This window comes from Oncorhynchus mykiss, chromosome 6, assembly GCF_057628025.1.
Source record: "Oncorhynchus mykiss isolate SJ-2025 chromosome 6, ASM5762802v1, whole genome shotgun sequence".
NCBI lineage: Eukaryota > Metazoa > Chordata > Actinopteri > Salmoniformes > Salmonidae > Oncorhynchus > Oncorhynchus mykiss.
Genome location: NC_143027.1, coordinates 83,379,978 through 83,401,077, shown reverse-complemented (window position 1 = coordinate 83,401,077; position 21,100 = coordinate 83,379,978). Strand labels below are relative to the sequence as shown.

The 21,100-nt window shown below is 43.1% G+C and overlaps 1 pseudogene; it reads left to right on the top strand.

Moving 5' to 3' along the window:
* The first annotated feature begins 6,018 nt into the window (after positions 1-6,018).
* On the top strand, positions 6,019-20,649 carry LOC118944426 (macrophage-expressed gene 1 protein-like; annotated as a pseudogene).
* The last annotated feature ends 451 nt before the right edge of the window (positions 20,650-21,100 follow it).

The window sequence follows — 21,100 nt, the reverse complement described above, 5'->3', positions numbered from 1 at the left end:
TCACAGCTAGCTGCTGAGGTCATTGTGGTCACAGCTAGCTGCTGAAGTCATTGTGGTCACAGCTAGCTGCTGAAGTCATTGTGGTCACAGCTAGCTGCTGAAGTCATTGTGGTCACAGCTAGCTGCTGAGGTCATTGTGGTCACAGCTAGCTGCTGAAGTCATTGCTGCTGAGGTCATTGTAGAGTTGTAACGGTGTGGTCACAGCCTGTGTCGTGAATGATCGTTACAAAATATAACACTTACAAGAACTTGTGAATTCAATATAGGCTTTTAATACAAACATATCAGAAGCCTAGATGGTCTGCGGAACACACACTTTTCCAGAGCACTGGCTCTGGATTTATACACATACAACATATGAGTCCATCCCACATGCAAATGAAGTTACTTCCCTCAGTCCATCTGCCACCATTATCTTTCAATATGAGCTTCCTGCTTGTTCACGCCCAATAACGCCCATATCTGCTTTCAGTTAAGTTATAATGGTGACAGGACCTCTTCATGTCCCAAAAATAATACATGCCCATCTTATCCTATGGGCCCCTTATGTTTTAGCTTGGTGTGTTCTTTGGTATGTCTGTCCTTATTAGGGCTAGTAGACTATGTGTCTCTTCGTTTCATGTCCTAAAAATATATGCCCTATGTCTATAGTCCATCCGTTGGTCATTTGGCTGACCCCCTCCTTTGTATGTTCCTCTGACCTTGGTATGTCCAGCTGTCCTATGCTCTCATGGCCTTACTTTGGTTTCCTGTCCTATACAATAGACAATGCATTTTACCAGAATGGAAAATGCACTCTAAGTGTATCATCCTCTTGTGGTACAGTATTATGTTTGTCCCTATATGTACAGCTTGCTCCCACACCTGCTGCTGAGGTCGTTGTTGAGATGTAACAGTGTGGTCACCACCTGTTGCTGAGGTCATTGTAGAGTTGTAACAGTGTGGTCACAGCTAGCTGCTGAGGTCATTGTGGTCACAGCTAGCTGCTGAGGTCATTGTGGTCACAGCTAGCTGCTGAGGTCCTTGTGGTCACAGCTAGCTGCTGAGGTCCTTGTGGTCACAGCTAGCTGCTGAGGTCATTGTGGTCACAGCTAGCTGCTGAGGTCATTGTGGTCACAGCTAGCTGCTGAAGTCCTTGTGGTCACAGCTAGCTGCTGAGGTCATTGTGGTCACAGCTAGCTGCTGAGGTCATTGTGGTCACAGCTAGCTGCTGAAGTCATTGTGGTCACAGCTAGCTGCTGAGGTCATTGTGGTCACAGCTAGCTGCTGAGGTCATTGTGGTCACAGCTAGCTGCCGAGGTCATTGTGGTCGCATCTAGCTGCTGAGGTCATTGTGGTCAGGGCGTCTTGGAGTTGGATTGCTGATAGAGGACCAGTTTTGCTATTTGGTTCATGACTAAAAGGATTTCTATGGACAGGCGGGAACTGATGCTAGATCACCTCTCCTGCTCTAGGGTGCTTTTTGAAAATGGGTCTAGTGCAGCGTCTTCACTGCAGGGTTGTCGGTCAATTTCATTTCAACTCAATCAATTCAGGGACTCGATTGAAAAGGATGGCCCATTTTCAATTTGTTATATTTCAAACTGTCTCCTGAATCGACCAAGTGGAAAGAATTGAACCCAACCATGTGTTTCACTTAGACAACAGTAATGATGATCATCTCCAGGTTTTCTATCTATCCGTTTATCAAATAACTCTACCCTGTAACAGGAACAATCAAACACTTCTAACCATCGATAATAGTGCATTCATATTTATTTTACAATGATTTCTCATAGTTTAAAGATAGAGAGAGAGAGAGACAGACAGAGAGAAACAGAGAGACAGTTTATTATCAATTTTGCTTTCACAATGTAAACATATGTTTCCTATGCCATTAAAGAGAGAGAGAGAGAGAGAGAGAGACAGAGAGAGAAGAGAGAGAGAGAGAGAGAGAAAGAGAGAGACAGAGAGAGAGAGAGAGAAAGAGAGAGACAGAGAGAGAGAGAAGAGAGAGAGAGAGAGAGAGAGAGAAAGAGAGAGACAGAGAGAGAGAGAGAGAGAGAGAGAGAGAGAGAGAGAGACAGAGAGAGAGAGAGAGAGAGAGAGAGAGAGAGAGAGAGAGAGAGAAAGAGAGAGACAGAGAGAGAGAGAGAGAGAGAGAGAGAGAGACAGAGAGAGAGAGAGAGAGAGAGAGAGAAAGAGAGAGACAGAGAGAGAGAGAGAGAGAGAGAGACAGAGAATAATAATAATAATTGGCTTAACAGAAGCTGTTTTTTTAAGACTCAAAATAATTATTTGCTGGCAGTAACAACAAGGAATTGATTTATTTCATTGAATTGATTTCCTGCAGAAAGTGTTTTCTCTCAGGGTTGATTGGAACTCATTATAAATGAGCCTTGGGAGCCAAACACTTTCCAGTCTTCCAGGGCCACACATATCTTCATGCTACACACACTACTGCTGCTACCAGACTCTTATTTACTGTTGCTTATACTGCACAATTTAAACACTTCCCCCCCCAACCCCTCCTTCCCCAGAACACATGTAAATATTGTACTATAATTTGTGCCTTCCTGTATTATACTTATGCTAAAATGTTTATTCTATTCTACTGAGACATTTACTTTATGTTTGGAGTCCTATATTTTATTATTTGTTACTGTTGTTGCATTGTTGAGAAGCAACCTGCAAGTAAGCATTTAGTTGGACGGTGTATACCATGTGTATCCTGTACATACTAATAAACAACTTGAAAGGTCAAGTAAGATTATAGTGAGGAATATGTATTCTTCATATCGTCCACACGGTGCTGAAAAACACTGAAAATGGCTTTTGGATATGTAGAATGAATTATATGTATTCATTTTTGTAGGCAACAGTATATTCTATTCTATTTATTTCTATTATATGTGTGTTTGTTTACACTATGCTGTATTTGATTCTATTATTTTGAGAGTCTGAGTCAGACAGGACAAAGGAATCCTGTCTGAATGTCTGGAGGGAAGTTAGAACCATCATCTGCTGTCCCACCGCCACTGGGATGAGATAGCACACCTGTCTCCTAGAGAAAATGTATGCTATTACGTGTGTGTGTGTGTGTGTGTGTGTGTGTGTGTGTGTGTGTGTGTGTGTGTGTGTGTGTGTGTGTGTGTGTGTGTGTGTGTGTGTGTGTGTGTGTGTGTATGCTTTTCGAGGGTTCATTTTAGAAGGAGTGGGTGGATTTGAAATCATCCCTGTTAGATAACGTGTCAAAATGCACAGCTGACAGTGTGAATGATAGACAGCCACACTGGAACCCAAACTGTAATGGGGGTGACTCTTTCTATGTGTGTTTGGTTTTACTATCCTTGTGGGGACAAGAAGTCCTCATATGAATAGCAACACATTGAACATATGGACATGTGGGGACATTTCGCCGGTCCCCACAAGGAAAATGCCTATTTTAGGCTTTGGGGTTAGGTTTAGGTTAAGGGTTAAGGTTAGGAGTTAGGTTAGGTGATATGATAATTTTTTTATGGGAATCAATTGTTTGGTCCCCACAAGGATAGTAAAACAAACGTGTGTGTGTGTGTGTGTGCATGTGTGAGAGAAAGAGAGATACAGCGAGAGAAAGAAAGAGACAAAGGAGGGGAGAAGATAGAGAGAGATAGATTAGAGAGAGACGGAGAGTGATCCCTTGCAGATGCCTAGAGACGGGGAGAGAGAGACGGGGAGAGAGAGACGGGGAGAGAGAGACGGGGAGAGAGAGACGGGGAGAGATAGACGGGGAGAGATAGACGGGGAGAGATAGACGGGGAGTGATAGACGGGACGAGATAGACGGGGAGAGATAGACGGGGAGAGATAGACGGGGAGAGATAGACGGGGAGAGAGAGACGGGGAGAGATAGACGGGGAGAGATAGACGGGGAGAGATAGACGGGAAGAGATAGACGGGGAGAGATAGACGGGAAGAGATAGACGGGAAGAGATAGACGGGAAGAGATAGACGGGAAGAGATAGACGGGAAGAGAGACAGTGAGAGAGAGGCAGTGGGAGAGAGGCAGTGGGAGTTGCAGATGCCTGGAGCATCATCCCTCAATGTAATTGGGTGAAATGATGTCTGTAATTTTAGAGACAGTGTATGGGATGTCTTCACCTCCCTCTTAATTCCTCTTTCCCCCTCAAATTGAGATTCATTCTCCTCTTAGTTCCTCTTTTCCCCCAAATTGAGATTCAGGTCAATCCCCAAACTCTGGCTGTCTGGCATGAGGTGGGTGAGTCATCAGGAGTGTGTGTGTACAGAGCAGCCAGGTCGCTCAAGATCCAAGGTGAAATTCAACGTCCGAAGACGTCAGGAGATTACTTAAAAATCATCCACTAGCTTCAATCGTGAGATGGCTTAAAAATCATCCACTATCTACTCCGCGAACACTGGCTCTAAGGGTCTCGTGTTTAATCCCAGTGCTACGCACTCATTTTTGTTTTCACCCTATCCCAAAGCTTAACCCTTAACTTAACCATGGAAATGTGATGGACTAACATCGGATTCTGCAGTGAGACTGTGGGAGCTTGTTGACACAGAGTCTCTCATCATGCAGTATGTATGGGTGTTGATATCGTTCCTCATCCTTTGTCTAAATGTTTTGCCACTTATGAATGTGTTATTCAATGGTTTCTATGGGCTATAGAAGTAAAGGCCGAATTCAATATTTTACCAAATATTTTTTAAATATATTTTGTTATACCTAAAGGGGTCCTAAAATTGTAAATAAAATAGCTAAAGGGTCCATGGTGTGACCATCTGAAAACAATTCCATATGTGGAATATATAGTTGTTGTTGTGTTTCTGTTGACTTTGCTCTGCAGGGAGAAGATGTGTTGAGTGGGGAGACCCTGTGTCCCTGTGTATCCCTGGGTGTAATGGGGCTATAGAAGAATACGTTCTAAATATAGGATATAATTCACTTCAGATTGCTTGGGTGAGGGACCTCGGCTACACACACACACACACTATAGTAATCCATTGTGCCTGGTGAAGAGGAGAGGTTGATATTTTGACCACTGCTGAATATCCATTGTGAACATCTGACCTCATGACACATTTCATAACAGGCCATTATTGCTACAGTTATTCATATCTTGTAGACGTGCTGTGGATGGGGAGCTGTGAAAGTGTGTCTATATGAGGGATCTAAACTGCTCTTCTAGAAGAAATATCACATCAACATTGTTGTAGTGCAAAACATTTGTGCATAGTGCAAGAAACACGGTAAACCTAATTATAATCTCACAGTGTGATTTAATTTGAAACTGTTCTTCAACAATGTCGGTTATAGGAAGGTGATTATGTAACCTTGAGTTTAGTAAACTGAGCAATACATATTGTAATTAGTCACCTCTTTATATCGCACATTGTTGCAGAACAGTTTCAAAACATGCTGCCAAATGTAAATGATGTTTATGGTCATTTTAGCACTTTGAAAATGTTGCCCTGTGTGTGGAATTGAGATGCATCTAATCCAGTAACATATCAATAATACCATTTTGTTCTTACAGAACTGATTTTCCTGATGTGGTAGACAAAGGTTAAATAAATCAATACAAATAAAAGCACAACATCTTGAAAACATGGAAGAAGTTCAATGTATTTCAAATCACCTTTGGACGTTGAAGCCCAATCATTAATATAAGACAACAGAACCCTTGTGATCAGTCGGACCTTGTTAGTACTACTGTAACACACACACACACACACACACACACACACACACACACACACACACACACACACACACACACACACACACACACACACTCACTCATTAAACTGAGCTAGATCCTGACCTGCGTCTTACCTTTCCTTCATGAAACAGACTTAGAACATCATTAGGAGCCAAGCTGATATGCCAGAGATCTGCACCCCCTAAAGACCAAGTCGGCATCCCAAAGTGCACCCTATTCCCTACATATTGCACTTCTTTTGACCAGGACCCATAGGGCGCATAGGTTCTCGTCAAAAGTAGTGTACTATTTAGGGAACAGTGTGCCATTTGGCATGGAGACCAAGAAGTTCCGTATAGAGACTGAGAGGAAGACAAGGCTGAGAAACAAGGTAAAACTGTCAATTTGAGTGTACTTTGGGATTGGAGATTTGATATTCTAGGTAAATCGTTCTGGAAACTTAAATGATAATGACAATGCAGCAGTAAGATCAGATAGCCCAAGGCATTGTCATTAGGGAGATAAGAACAGACCAAGGCATTGTCATTAGGGAGATAAGAACAGACCAAGGCATTGTCATTAGGGAGATAAGAACAGACCAAGGCATTATAATTAGGGAGATAAGAACAGACCAAGGCATTGTAATTAGGGAGATACGAATAGACCAATGCATTTTAATTAGGGAGATAAGAACAGACCAAGGCATTATAATTAGGGAGATAAGAATAGACCAAGGGTCACTCCCTGACCTTAGTTATCTTTGTTTTCTTTATTATTTTAGTTAGGTCAGGGTGTGACGAGGGTGGTTTGTTAGTGTTTGTATTGTCTAGGGGTTTTTGTAAGTCTAGGTGTTTTTTGTCTGTGGTTGCCTGAATTGGTTCTCAATCAGTGGCAGCTGTTTATCGTTGTCTCTGATTGTGGACCATATTTAGGTAGCCACATTCGTTGGGTAGTTTGTGGGTTCTTAGTCTATGTTTAGTTGCCTGTCTGCACTAGCCATATTAGCTTCACGGTTCCTTTTGTTTATTTGTTAGTTTTGTTCAGTGTTCTTTCTTTAATAAAGAAGTATGTACGCTTACCACACTGTGCCTTGGTCTCCTCCATACAACGACCGTGACACCAAGGTGTTGTAATTAGGAAGATAAGAATAGACCAAGGCTTTGTAATTAGGGAGATAAGAACAGACCAAGGCTTTGTCATTAGGGAGATAAGAATAGACCAAGGCATTGTAATTAGGAAGATAAGAATAGACCAAGGCTTTGTAATTAGGGAGATAAGAACAGACCAAGGCTTTGTAATTAGGGAGATAAGAACAGACCAAGGCTTTGTCATTAGGGAGATAAGAATAGACCAAGGCATTGTAATTAGGAAGATAAGAATAGACCAAGGCATTGTCATTAGGGAGATAAGAACAGACCAAGGCTTTGTAATTAGAGAGATAAGAACAGACCAATGCATTGTAATTAGGGAGATAAAAACAGACCAAGGCATTGTAATTAGGGAGATACGAATAGACCAAGGCATTGTCATTAGGGAGATAAGAACAGACCAAGGCTTTGTAATTAGAGAGATAAGAACAGACCAATGCATTGTAATTAGGGAGATAAGAACAGACCAAGGCATTGTAATTAGGGAGATACGAATAGACCAAGGCATTGTAATTAGGAAGATAAGAACAGACCAAGGCATTGTAATTAGGGAGATAAGAACAGACCAAGGCATTGTAATTAGGGAGATAAGAACAGACAATATAGACCACATTTCAGCATGAGTACATTCTGAAACAAACAAATTGTGCGTGTGGATTGTACTGTGTATGAATCAGTGTGTATATACCGGTATGCTGATTTATATACTGATGCATAAATGGAACAGTACCTTTCTTTTCTTTGTCATTTGATCAATTGTATTGATTTACAATAAGAAAAACAGGTAAGAACATAATTCACAAAGAGTTTAATACAAAAATACCTATACATTTTAAATAAATGAATACTCTACGCAGTACGCAATACAAGAATTAGCTATGCAAAATGGTGATCCTTTGTAGTTGCGTAGCAAAAATACTCAGACGTGTGCACTAGATTCAGCCAAGAGCAGATTTTTGTTGATTGATGATTGGGGGGACCGAAAACATTGGTACAAATTTACCCCAACTAGGCCCTAAAATAAATTTGATTTGAAAATAACAATCATTCCATACCTTGATTACATTGAGACACGATCACATACGTCTCTTTTTTAATTTGTGGGAATACTTGTGAACAGATTTGACACCAAGACAGTCGTGAAGAGGGCACGACAAAGCCTATTCCCCCTCAGATTTGGCATGGGTCCTGAGATCCTCAAAAGGTTCTACAGCTGCAACATCGAGAGCATCCTGACTGGTTGCATCACTGCCTGGTACGGCAATTGCTCGGCCTCCGACGGCAAGGCACTTCAGAGGGTAGTGCGTACGGCCCAGTACATCACTGGGGCAAAGCTGCCTGCCATCCAGGACCTCTACACCAGGCGGTATCAGAGGAAGGCCCTACAAATTGTCAAAGACCCCAGCCACCCAAGTCATAGACTACCGCATGGCAAGCATTACCGGAGTGCCAAGTCTAGGACAAAAAGGCTTCTCAACAGTTTTTACCCCCAAGCCATAAGACTCCCGGACTATTTGCATTCGGCTCTCGCTCCCTGGGGCGTATGACGGAACGGCTGCCGGGTGCCAGGGGTTCCTACTCCAGCTGGAGTTCTACCTGGCAACCGTCCACCCGGCTCCTTCGGGACGCGAGAGAGTGTCCGCCCTCATCTCCTGTCTATCTGGGAAGGCTCTGGAGTGGGCCAACGCTGTATGGGGAGAGGGCGACCACTATGAGGATTTCACCCGCCGCTTCCGGGCGGTTTTTGACCATCCGCCTGAGGGTAGAGCGGTGGGGGAACGCTTGTTTCACCTAAGGCAGGGGATGAGGAGCGCACAGGACTTTGCTTTGGACTTCCGAACCCTGGCCGCCGGCGAGGGATGGAATGACAGGGCCCTGATCGACCACTACCAGTGCAGTCTGCGCGAGGACATCCGTCGGAAGCTGGCCTGCAGGGACACCACCCTTAGATTCGAACAGCTGGTGGACCTGTCCATCCGGCTGGATAACCTGCTAGCCACCCGCGGATGTCCAGATCGGGGTCCGTCAGTTGCATCCCCCAGCACCTCCGCTCCGACACCCATGGAGCTAGAAGGTTCTGCTCTTAGGGAGACTGGAGGGGGGGGGGGGGGTAGGGTCATTCCCTGCACCATCTGTGGCCAGCACTGCCACCACTTCCTCAGGGAGTCGAGGCAGCAGGCAGGGCACTGTCGTGTCACCCCAGGTGAGTAGGCACCAGACTCACCCAGAGCCCCCTGTTGCTCACATGTTTGTGTTTATAGAATTTATATAATTTTTTATTGGAATTTCACAGTTTTCACCCATATTAAGAGATACAACAACAGAGACAAAGCAAAAAAACAGTACTCACTTACACATACAGTGGGGCAAAAAAGCTCTGTTAAAACCAAGAATTTAGGTTCCACACATGGAACATACAGTGTAATTCTGAAATACATAGATCACCACCATTCTAAGAGAATCCTTGCAGCGTAATAGCTGATACCTCAGGTTCTAGGTAATTTAGAAAAGGTTCCCATACTTTGTAGAACTGATCTGTTTTAGAATGCAATGTACATGTTAGATATTCCAGAGGCACCCATTCAAATAGTATCTTATGCCAATCTTTAATAGAAGGAACCTTATCACTAATCCACTGTAAAATGATGTTTTTCCTCGCTGCGAAGGTAAGGATGCTGTAAAGCCTCCTCTTACCCACAGAAGTAACATGCCTACTAGGGAGACCCAATAGTAAGGAAACTGGGTCCAATTCTAGATCAACCCCTAGGATATTTTCAATGCAGAACACCAGACCAGTATCTTTGTATTTGGTACATGACCATAAACATTGTGTTAAGGTGCCTGTATCAGTTTTACATTTAAGACACGAAGGAGAAGAGGAAGTGGGGCTAAAAGCATGTCTGCGATTTGGGGATATATGCAATCTGTGTATTATTCTTAATTGGATTGCTCTAGTACGATTACATATAGATATTGTTTTTGCATATCTCCAAATGTCCTCCCACATCTCTTCATCAATAGTAACAGACAATTCTTTCTCCCACACTTGTTTCACCATCTGTGTGTTGACAGCAGAACGGGACCTTAAAGCATCATAAAACAGACTTACAGACATTTTCCTTTGTGGGGAAAAAAGCATTATTTCAATGACAGACACATCAGGGTTACCAATTAAGGTGGTGCTCTTCAGAATATAATGTCTTACTTGTAGGATGCAGAAAAAGTCCTGCTTTGGGAGTCGATATTTCTCAACCATCTGCTCAAATGACAATAAAATCGTATCAGCAAATTAGTCATTTAGTCTGCGTATGCCCTTATTAAGCCAAAAGTTAAAGTCAGCATCAAGCATTCCTGGACCAAAATCTGGGTTGTTAAGAATTGGGGTAAGAGCAGAGGTTATTTGTGTCCAGCTGGGCGTCTGTATGTTCCGTCTGCTGTCCGCGACCGTTTGATCTATTGGGCCCACACGTCACCCTCCTCTGGTTTTTCGAGCATCAGTCGGACAGTGCGCTGTCTTAGTGGGAAGTACTGGTGGTCCACCTTCGCTAAGGACATGAGGGTTTATGTTTCCTCCTGCTCGGTGTGCACCCAGTGCAAGTCACCTAGACTCCTGCCCAGAGGGAAATTACAACCCCTACCCATTCCACAACAGCTGTGGTCACACCTGTCGGTGGATTACTTGATGGATCTTCCTCTGTCACAGAGAAACGCCACGATCCTGGTCGTTGTGGATCGGTTTTCTAAGTCCTGCCGTCTCCTTCCTTTACCCAGACACCCTATGGCCCTACAGACTGCGGAGGCCCTGTTCACCCTCGTCTTCTGGCACTACAGGGTGCCTGAGGACATTGTTTCTGATTGGGGTCCCCAGTTCATGTCCAGGGTCTGGAGGGCATTCATGGAGCGTCTGGGGGTCTCGGTCAGCCTCACCTCAGGTTTTCACCCAGAGAGTAATGGGCATGTGGAAAGAGTTAACCAGGATGTGGGTAGGTTTCTGCGGTACTATTGCCAGGACCAGCCGGGGGAGTGGCCGTTTTCATCCCCTGGGCAGAGATGGCCCAAAACTCACTCCGCCACTAACCTATCTCCCTTCCAGTGGGTACTAGGTTATCAGCCGGTTCTGGCACCGTGGCATCAGAGCAAGATCGAGGCACCTGCGGTGGATGAATGGTTTAGGCGCTTGGAGGAGACCTGGGATGCCGCCCATGTGCACCGGCAACGGGCCATAAGGCGGCAGAAGGTGAGTGCCCGACCGCCACCGCAGTGAGGCCCCGGTGTCCGCACCGGGGGACCGGGTCTGGCTCTCGACCCGAAACCTGCCCCTCCACCTGCCCTGCCGGAAGCTGTGGGGCCATTCAAAGTCCCGAGGAGACTGAACAAGGTTTGTTACAGGTTACAGCTCCCCCTGATTACTGTATTAACCCCTCGTTAAATGTGTCTCTCCTCAGGCTAGTGGTGGCTGGTCCACTCCAGGAATCTGAGGTGCGGGAGGTTCCTCCGCCCCCTCGTATGCTGTTCGAGCCATCATGGAATCAAGGCGTCGGGCGAGATGCCTTCAGTACCTCATGGAGTGGGAGGGGTACGGTCCAGAGGAGAGATGCTGGGTGCCGGTGGAGGACATCCTGCACCCTTCATTGCTGCGGGAGTTTCACTTCGTCCTCCGGGTCGTCCCTGAGGCCGGTGTCAGCGCGCTGCTGGAGCCGCGTGTCAAGGGGGGAGGGGTAGTATTACAACTTCCACCAGAAGTTGGTCCCTCTCCTTGTTCGGGCGGCGTTCGGCGTCACCGGTTTTCTAGCTGCCACCGATCCACTTTTCATTTTCCATTTATTTTGTCTTAATTGTACACACCTGGTTTCCATTCCCATAATTATATGTTCCTTATTCAACCCTCTGGTTCCCCCATGGTTTTGTGTGTGTTTGTTCGTTGGTCTGCATTTGTGAGCTTGATTATTTTTCCTTGGAATATTTGTTGCTTTGAGTAAAGTTACGTGAATTACTCATCTCTGTGTCCTGCGCCTGACTACGCCTTATCTGCTACACCTAGACGCCTTACACATGGGTGGAATCTTATAAATGTTTATTATAATTTCATAATTAATAAACATGTATTATTATGTTTAACACCGAAAATCCAGTGTTTCTATGTGAAACGGTTATATTTCAGTCTTCTGTGATGTATATAAAGTGTAATATTGGGATGCAAACTCAAAATTGAATAAATGTCAACTTTATATCTGACATGGTCTAGGTGTGTTTTTTAAGCCCATAACCATGTGAGTGAGGTGCATACTTTTGTTTCAAAGTAGATTTGTTTAAGACTACCAATAACTACTCTGTGTGACCCTGATTTAGCCCACTGCAATAAAAGGTTAAGGTTTCCCTCAAAGGATGATCTTTCTATCATAGCCTGATACTGTAGAAATTATCATACTTATTTTATTACTTTACTATTTATTATCTCCATAGCTTCTGTGACATACGAATACAAGAACATTTGCTCTCTCTTAGCCCATGTCTGTATCCCAAATGAGCATAACATTTGACCGTGGTCTGTGGTCAAAAGTTGTGCACTAAATAGGGAATAGGGTGCCTTGTGACTCAGACCATGTCTGTTCTGTATGTTTAAAACACAACATGAGAGAGAGATAGACGTACAGTACAATACCTGACCATTCTGCTGATGAACTGTGAACTCAGCCAACAAATAGAAAACATTGCTCCCCGTGTACAGAAAAACGCCACCTCAGAATGCAGATGTTTCTTTATTCCTAACCTGCATTGAGTAAAAAGTAAAACGTGTAATAATAAAAGTAATAATAGATACACAATGATTAATGATAACTTGTATCATTGGTTCAAGGGGTACCAGTACTAGGTTGATGTACAAGGGTATGAGGTAATAACTTGGCTATATACAAAGGGTACCAGTACTGAGTTGATGTGCAGGGGTATGAGGTAATAACTTGGCTATATACAAGAGGTACCAGTACTGAGTTGATGTGCAGGGGTATGAGGTAATAACTTGGCTATATACAAAAGGTACCAGTACTGAGTTGATGTGCAGGGGTATGAGGTAATAACTTGGCTATATACAAGAGGTACCAGTACTGAGTTGATGTGCAGGGGTATGAGGTAATAACTTGGCTATATACAAGAGGTACCAGTACTGAGTTGATGTGCAGGGGTATGAGGTAATAACTTGGCTATATACAAGAGGTACCAGTACTGAGTTGATGTGCAGGGGTATGAGGTAATAACTTGGCTATATACAAGAGGTACCAGTACTGAGTTGATGTGCAGGGGTATGAGGTAATAACTTGACTATATAAAAGAGGTACCCGTACTGAGTTGATGTGCAGGGGTATGAGGTAATAACTTGGCTATATACAAGAGGTACCAGTACTGAGTTGTTGTGCAGGGGTATGAGGTAATAACTTGGCTATATACAAGAGGTACCAGTACTGAGTTGATGTGCATGGGTATGAGGTAATAACTTGGCTATATACATAAGGTACCAGTACTGAGTTGATGTGCAGGGGTATGAGGTAATAACTTGGCTATATACAAGAGGTACCAGTACTGAGTTGATGTGCAGGGGTATGAGGTAATAACTTGGCTATATACAAGAGGTACCAGTACTGAGTTGATGTGCAGGGGTATGAGGTAATAACTTGGCTATATACAAGAGGTACCAGTACTGAGTTGTTGTGCAGGGGTATGAGGTAATAACTTGGCTATATACAAGAGGTACCAGTACTGAGTTGATGTGCAGGGGTATGAGGTAATAACTTGGCTATATACATAAGGTACCAGTACTGAGTTGATGTGCAGGGGTATGAGGTAATAACTTGGCTATATACAAGGGGTACCAGTACTAGGTTGATGTGCAGGGGTATGAGGTAATAACTTGGCTATATACAAGAGGTACCAGTACTGAGTTGATGTGCAGGGGTATGAGGTAATAACTTGGCTATATACAAAACGTACCAGTACTGAGTTGATGTGCAGGGGTATGAGGTAATAACTTGGCTATATACAAGAGGTACCAGTACTGAGTTGATGTGCAGGGGTATGAGGTAATAACTTGGCTATATACAAGAGGTACCAGTACTGAGTTGATGTACAAGGGTATGAGGTAATAACTTGGCTATATACATAAGGTACCAGTACTGAGTTGATGTGCAGGGGTATGAGGTAATAACTTGGCTATATACAAGGGGTACCAGTACTAGGTTGATGTGCAGGGGTATGAGGTAATAACTTGGCTATATACAAGAGGTACCAGTACTGAGTTGATGTGCAGGGGTATGAGGTAATAACTTGGCTATATACAAAACGTACCAGTACTGAGTTGATGTGCAGGGGTATGAGGTAATAACTTGGCTATATACAAGAGGTACCAGTACTGAGTTGATGTGCAGGGGTATGAGGTAATAACTTGGCTATATACAAAATATACCAGTACTGAGTTGATGTGCAGGGGTATGAGGTAATAACTTGGCTATATACAAAACGTACCAGTACTGAGTTGATGTGCAGGGGTATGAGGTAATAACTTGGCTATATACAAGAGGTACCAGTACTGAGTTGATGTGCAGGGGTATGAGGTAATAACTTGACTAAATACAAGAGGTACCAGTACTGAGTTGATGTACAAGGGTATGAGGTAATAACTTGGCTATATACAAGAGGTACCAGTGCTGAGTTGATGTGCAGGGGTATGAGGTAATAACTTGGCTATATACAAGAGGTACCAGTACTGAGTTGATGTGCAGGGGTATGAGGTAATAACTTGACTATATACAAGAGGTACCAGTACTAGGTTGATGTACAGGGGTATGAGGTAATAACTTGGCTATATACAAGAGGTACCAGTACTAGGTTGATGTGCAGGGGTATGAGGTAATAACTTGGCTATATACAAGAGGTACCAGTACTGAGTTGATGTGCAGGGGTATGAGGTAATAACTTGACTATATAAAAGAGGTACCCGTACTGAGTTGATGTGCAGGGGTATGAGGTAATAACTTGGCTATATACAAGAGGTACCAGTACTGAGTTGATGTGCAGGGGTATGAGGTAATAACTTGGCTATATACAAAAGGTACCAGTACTGAGTTGATGTGCAGGGGTATGAGGTAATAACTTGGCTATATACAAGAGGTACTAGTTTGATGTGCAGGGGTATGATGTAATAACTTGGCTATAAACAAAAGGTACCAGTACTGAGTTGATGTGCAGGGGTATGAGGTAATAACTTGGCTATATACAATAGGTACCAGTACTAGTTTGATGTGCAGGGGTATGAGGTAATAACTTGGCTATATACAAGAGGTACCAGTACTGAGTTGATGTGCAGGGGTATGAGGTAATAACTTGACTACATTCAAAAGGTACCAGTACTGAGTTGATGTGCAGGGGTAATAGGTATTGAGGTAGATAGGTACATATAACTATAAAGGGACAGATAATAAACAGTAGCAGCAGCGTATGTGATGCGTCAAAATAATATTGTGCAAAAAGGGTCTTACGGCTTGAGGGTAGAAGCTGTTCAGAGTCCTGTTGGTTCCAGACTTGGTGCATCGGTACCACTTGACATGCAGTAACAGAGAGAACAGTCTATGACTTGGGTGGCTGGCAATTTTAGGGCCTTCCTCTGAAACTGCCTGCTATAGAGATCCTGGATGGCAGGGAGCATTGCCCCAGTGATGTACTGGGCCGTACGTACTACCCTATGTAGCACTTTGCTGTCAGATGCCAAGCAGTTGCCATAATATATATATTTCTTAGGGATAGGCCCCTTTTTTCTCAATTTCCGCCTGAATGACGTGCCCAAAGTAAACTGCCTGTAGCTCAGGCCCTGAAACCAGGATATGCATATAACTGGTACCATTGGAAAGAAAACACTGGGGTTTGTGGAAATGTTTAAATAATGTAGGAGAATAACAATAGATATGGTAGAAGAAAATCAAAAGAAAGGTCATATTGAAAATTAGCTCTCTGGATGCAATTCCTATGGCTTCCACAGGGTGTCAGCAGTCTATGTTCAAGGTTTCAGGCTTGTAACTTCAAAAACCAATAAGAAATATCAGTTTTAGTACAGGGACACAGTCTTGGAAATTCATGTTTGCGCGTGCCATGAAGACAGGACACACCTGCTACAATCGGTTTCCTATTGAACATACTTCTTTCCCGAAATACATATTATAGTTTGATTACATTTTAGGGTGTCTGAAGAGTAAATATAAATGTATTTTGACTTGTTGAAACAGTTTACGGGATTTTTTTTAAGTACGTGAATATTTAATCGTTATTTGTGATTGTATGAAACCTGTACCGGTGGAAAAATATTTTGATGTGAGGCGCCGTCCTCAAACAATCGCATGGCATGTTTTCGCTGTAATAGCTACTGTAAATCGGACAGTGAAGTTAGATTAAAAATAATTTAAGCTTTCAGCTGATATAAGACACTTATATGTACCTAAATGTTTAATATCCATAAGTTGTATGAGTATTTATTTGAATTGCGCATCCTCCAGTCCCTCTAGTGGGACGCCTATCCCAAACAGGGTGATGCAGCCAGTCAAGATACTCTCAATGGTTCAGTTGTTGAACTTTTTGAGGATCTGAGGACCCATGACAGTCTTTACAACTGAGTTTGTTTGTTTGGACCATGATGGATCCTTAGTGATGTGGACACCAAGGAACTTGAAGCTTTCAACCTGCTCCTGTCAATGTGAATGGGGGCGTGCTCGACTCTCTGCTTCCTGTAGTCCACGATCAGCTCCTTTGTCTTGCTGACGTTGAGGGAGATGTTGTCCTGGCACCACACTGCCAGTTCTTTGACCTGCTCCCTATACGCTGAATCATCGTTGGCGGTGATCAGGTCTACCACCCTCGTGTCGTCGGCAAACTTAATGATGGTGTTAGGAGTCGTGGTTGAACAGGACATACAGGAGGGCACTAAGCATACAACCCTGAGGGGCCCGGTGTTAAGGGTTACTGTGGTGAATGTGTTGTTGCCTACCCTCACCCCCTGGGGGCGTCCTGTCAGGAAGTTAAGGATCCAGTTGCAGAGGGAGGTATTCAGTCTCAGGGTCCTTAGCTTAGTGATGAGCTTAGAGAGTACTATGGTTTTGAACGCTGAACTGTAGTCAATGAACAGCATTCTCACGTAGGTGTTCCTTATGCCCAAGTGGGAAAGCGCAGTACGGACTGCAACAGAGATTTCATCATCTGTGGATCTGTTGGGGCGGTATACAAATTGAAGTGGGTCCAGGGTGTCTGGGATGATGGTGTTGGTATGAGCCATGACCAGCCTTTAAAATCATTTCATTGCTACATATGCAAGTGCTATGGAGCGAAAGTCATTTAGGTTACCTTGCCATTCTTGGGCACAGGGACTTTGGTGGTCTGCTTGAAACATGTAGGTACTACATACTGGGTCAGGAAGAGTTTGAAAAAGGACACCTAACTCAATAAAGTAAGCCTATATAGTCTGCTTGTGTTTGTGTGTGTGTGTGTAAGTGCGTGCGTGCGTACATGCGTTTGTGCTACAATTGTTTGTGTGTGTGCACACCTACATCGAGGTTAGTCTATATTTAACCTGTATATTTTCCCAGCTGTTTCCATGGTACTTCATCACAGCTAATGACTGTTGACTCCTATCACCACCTCACTCCATCACAGCACAAGTAGACCAGTGGAGGAAAAGCCAGATCTGTTGACGTCAGGTGACAACAGCATGAATCATTCATTCATTAAAAGAGATCATTCTGGGAATAGACTTTAGAGGGCGATGAGTTTCTTTGAAAGCTTTGTAGGGAACATTGTATTCTCATACCTCTATTAAAGGCCCAATCCTTCATTTGAAAGGAAGGAAATCCATAACTTTTTCAATTTAACTTGCAAGACAACAAACAGATCGATAGTATGTTATTCAAATCAATGGTATACTATACATAAATGTTCAAATGACAAAAAATGGCTGTAAATATCACAGATTTCATCTTTAAATAACTGGCGTGAACTGATCTTCTCTGTTGAACCATGCCTTAGCTGGAACTGATTGTGCCCAGTGGCTGGGATTGGGACTGCTGCTGCAAATGCTACTGGAAATGCTGCTAGGAATGGTCGGATGAACTGCAATGACCCGAGGGTCTCAATTCTAGATTGTCTACTTGGACTCATCTCTGAGTAAGAAGAGCAGCAGTGAAGACTATGAAAAATACAGGGTGTTTTATATATTTGATATCATTGCACTATTTCGCACCAGCCATTACCATGAGCCTGTCCTCCCCAATTAAGGTGCCACCAACCTCCTGTGCTGTTATTATTCAAGCCTTCATGAGTAGAAGCAGAGACTGATGTGAACTCTTTCCTGTAAGAATGTTCATTTTGCAAAGCATAATTTTGATCTAACAGTTCCATGCCACATGGTTGAAAAGATGTACGGTTTCTAGCTTATGAATGTGCATCTTGCATAGATAGTGCATACATAAAATAGTGTTGGGAGCTTTGGATAGAGGATGCTGCTTGTTGTCATTGTTGTGGTTGTGTGAAGCAAATAGAATATCATAATAGTGGATTTATCCTGCTAAGACTGTGTGGGCTAATCAATGCAGAGCTGATTGGAAAACATAAAACAATGATGTCTGCCACATGGTACTGTAATCCAGTCTAAGCAGTCTTGTTTTGCAGGATAAATAAAAATAACTAGATTATATTTATATGTTTTTAGTTTAAATTTGCAAAACTTGCAGATTCATTTAACAATCTGTAAACGTGACTTTTATGAGAATGTTTCTCCTTGTCATTTCACAGGAACGTTTGTGTTCATCAGAAACCAGTAGTTTACAGACGACTGAGAATAAAGAAAATAGGGAATATAGGGGCCCTTGTTAAAAGTAGTGCACTAAATAGGAAGTAGGGTGACATTTGGGAGGCAGACTAAGACACCTCCAGTGATTTTCCTTATAGAAGAGCCAGCATGTCCAAGCCTGCCAGCAGTTCTGTCACTACTCGTGTGCAGATGAGTTTCTCCTTAAGATTGAGAGTCAGACTTAAAATGTGCATCACATTCAAGCATATGTAGAAATACAGTATAAATTGTTGAATTAGTGCCGTCAGGTCCAACCAAAACTTGACTTCTACTTTTAACCCAACCCCTCTGAATCAGAGAGGTGCCAGTGGGCTGCTACCTTGGGGACCCGGGGAGAACATAGTGAAATGGGGGATTGACAAGGTGGACTCAGATCACCCAATAGTTGTGTATATTAAAAATATGTTTTAGGGAGATATATAGTAAAACCTATTTAGTTTATATCTACAGTATTTATAAGCTGCATTATGTAGCTTTGTGTGTGACCTGAATTCCAAAATAAATGTTAGTTGTAGATTTGCCATTCTGATTGAAAGCAAGTGATAGATCTGTTCTATGTGCACTATTTCTGTTCTACCTGCGCTTCCCCTCCTTAAGTTTTGTTTTTGCTTGTTGAAAATATATTTCTTAGTGGTTTAAATTGTACAATGATTCTCTACACTAAACATGGCTTGTTTTGTACATAAACTGAAATGAGGCTAACATTTTAGAATTTTAGCAACCAAATAATAGCGGAGCAATTTCTATATAATATGCCTTTAAATATAATTGGGGTTTCGGCATACTCAGTTTGTAGTTTATTTTGAATATGATTTTAGTGCGCTGTTGTACCATGCCTTAGTATCGGCTTCCCCAGCAACTAATGACACCAAGCCAAAGATGAATTCCTCTCCTTTCCCCCCCAGGTGCGCAACTTCCTCTACACTGTACAAGCTCAGCCTGACTTCACTCTGGATGTCCGCTTTGTCCACCAGGCTGAGGAGATCGCAGATGCAATAGAAAATAAGGCAGTTCATTTATCTGAGAAGATGCTGCTTGGCTATGGCAACCATGTGATAACCAGCATCGATGCAGGTGCCTCCTTAGTCCTCTTGCACTATCTCAGTGCCAATTACGTGTCCACGACAGACAAGTTCTCTGTCAAGGCATTGGCAGGTCTAAACTTCTTTGATAAACTCAAGTTTGACATTGACAGCAAGGCTGCACAAGAGACATCTGACTCACTCAGTTATCAGGGCAACATCACCTACTTCATGGTGGGGCACCCTTCTACCCGGGCATCACTCTGCAGAAATAGCAGGAGAGCACCATGAACAGCCTGGTAGGCATCAACTAGTAGTAGCACTGCACTACTTCCTCTACTGGTTGACCTTGCCTGATCCTCCTGAACCAACAGTAGGCAAACTGTCCCTGTTTGTGAGTGAAGCCATACATCGCCATTATACCATCAACACCTGCCCGGCTGCGTCAACCCAGACTCCACGAACTTCAACTTCCAAGCCAATGTGGAAGACAACTGCTGCGAGGGTCCGACCCAATCTGCCAGAACCTGGCTCAGATGAACCCCGACATCGGCTCTTACTAATGTCGTGATCCCCACACACCCACTCTGTTGCGTGGTGAGGTATTACATCAGTACTATAACAAGATTGAGTGGTACGACATTTGCAATGAGTGTAACTGTTTTTTGGGGATGTTTTGCGATAAAAGCTGCGACAGAGTGTGTGTAGACTTCTTCCATGTCCGCTCCGCTCGCATTGACAGCTATTGGTGCTCCACCAATGAGGTGACCCCAGAGTTCTCAGGATATCTCTTTGGGGGCCTCTATAGCCCATCCCTACTGAACCCTCTGACCAAAACCAAGAGCTGTCCCACGAACTACTTGCAGATTAATTTTCTGTCCAACGGCCTAATTATCTGCCTGAGCAAAGCACTTTGAGAACATGACTTTAAATAGAACCATGAGTAAACCTGTAGGAAACTTTATGCTGAAGTGCTGAAATTCCCACAGAAGAAAGTTGTTTAATTTTCTCTGAACTATTTTACAACATTCCCAATGTCAAACCAGTTGGAGAATGTTTCTAGGACATTACCAAAAATGTAATTAAATGTAACCATTTGTGAACGTTTAGGACATTTTATGTTGAAGTAATGAAAAATCAAGATAATGTTGATATTTTTATGTTCCTTAAATGTGGTGAGAATGTTCCAACGCCAATCAACCATCATGCACCATTCCCAGAATGTTGTGGGAAGGTTGTATGCACAGAACGTTATGTGCTAGCTGGGATTGGAGTAAAACAAGATTATGTATTTGGAGTTCTGATGGGGTATGACAGTTGGACTAAGCTCATGAGGCATTTATAAGTTATATTCTTCCAGAATCAAAT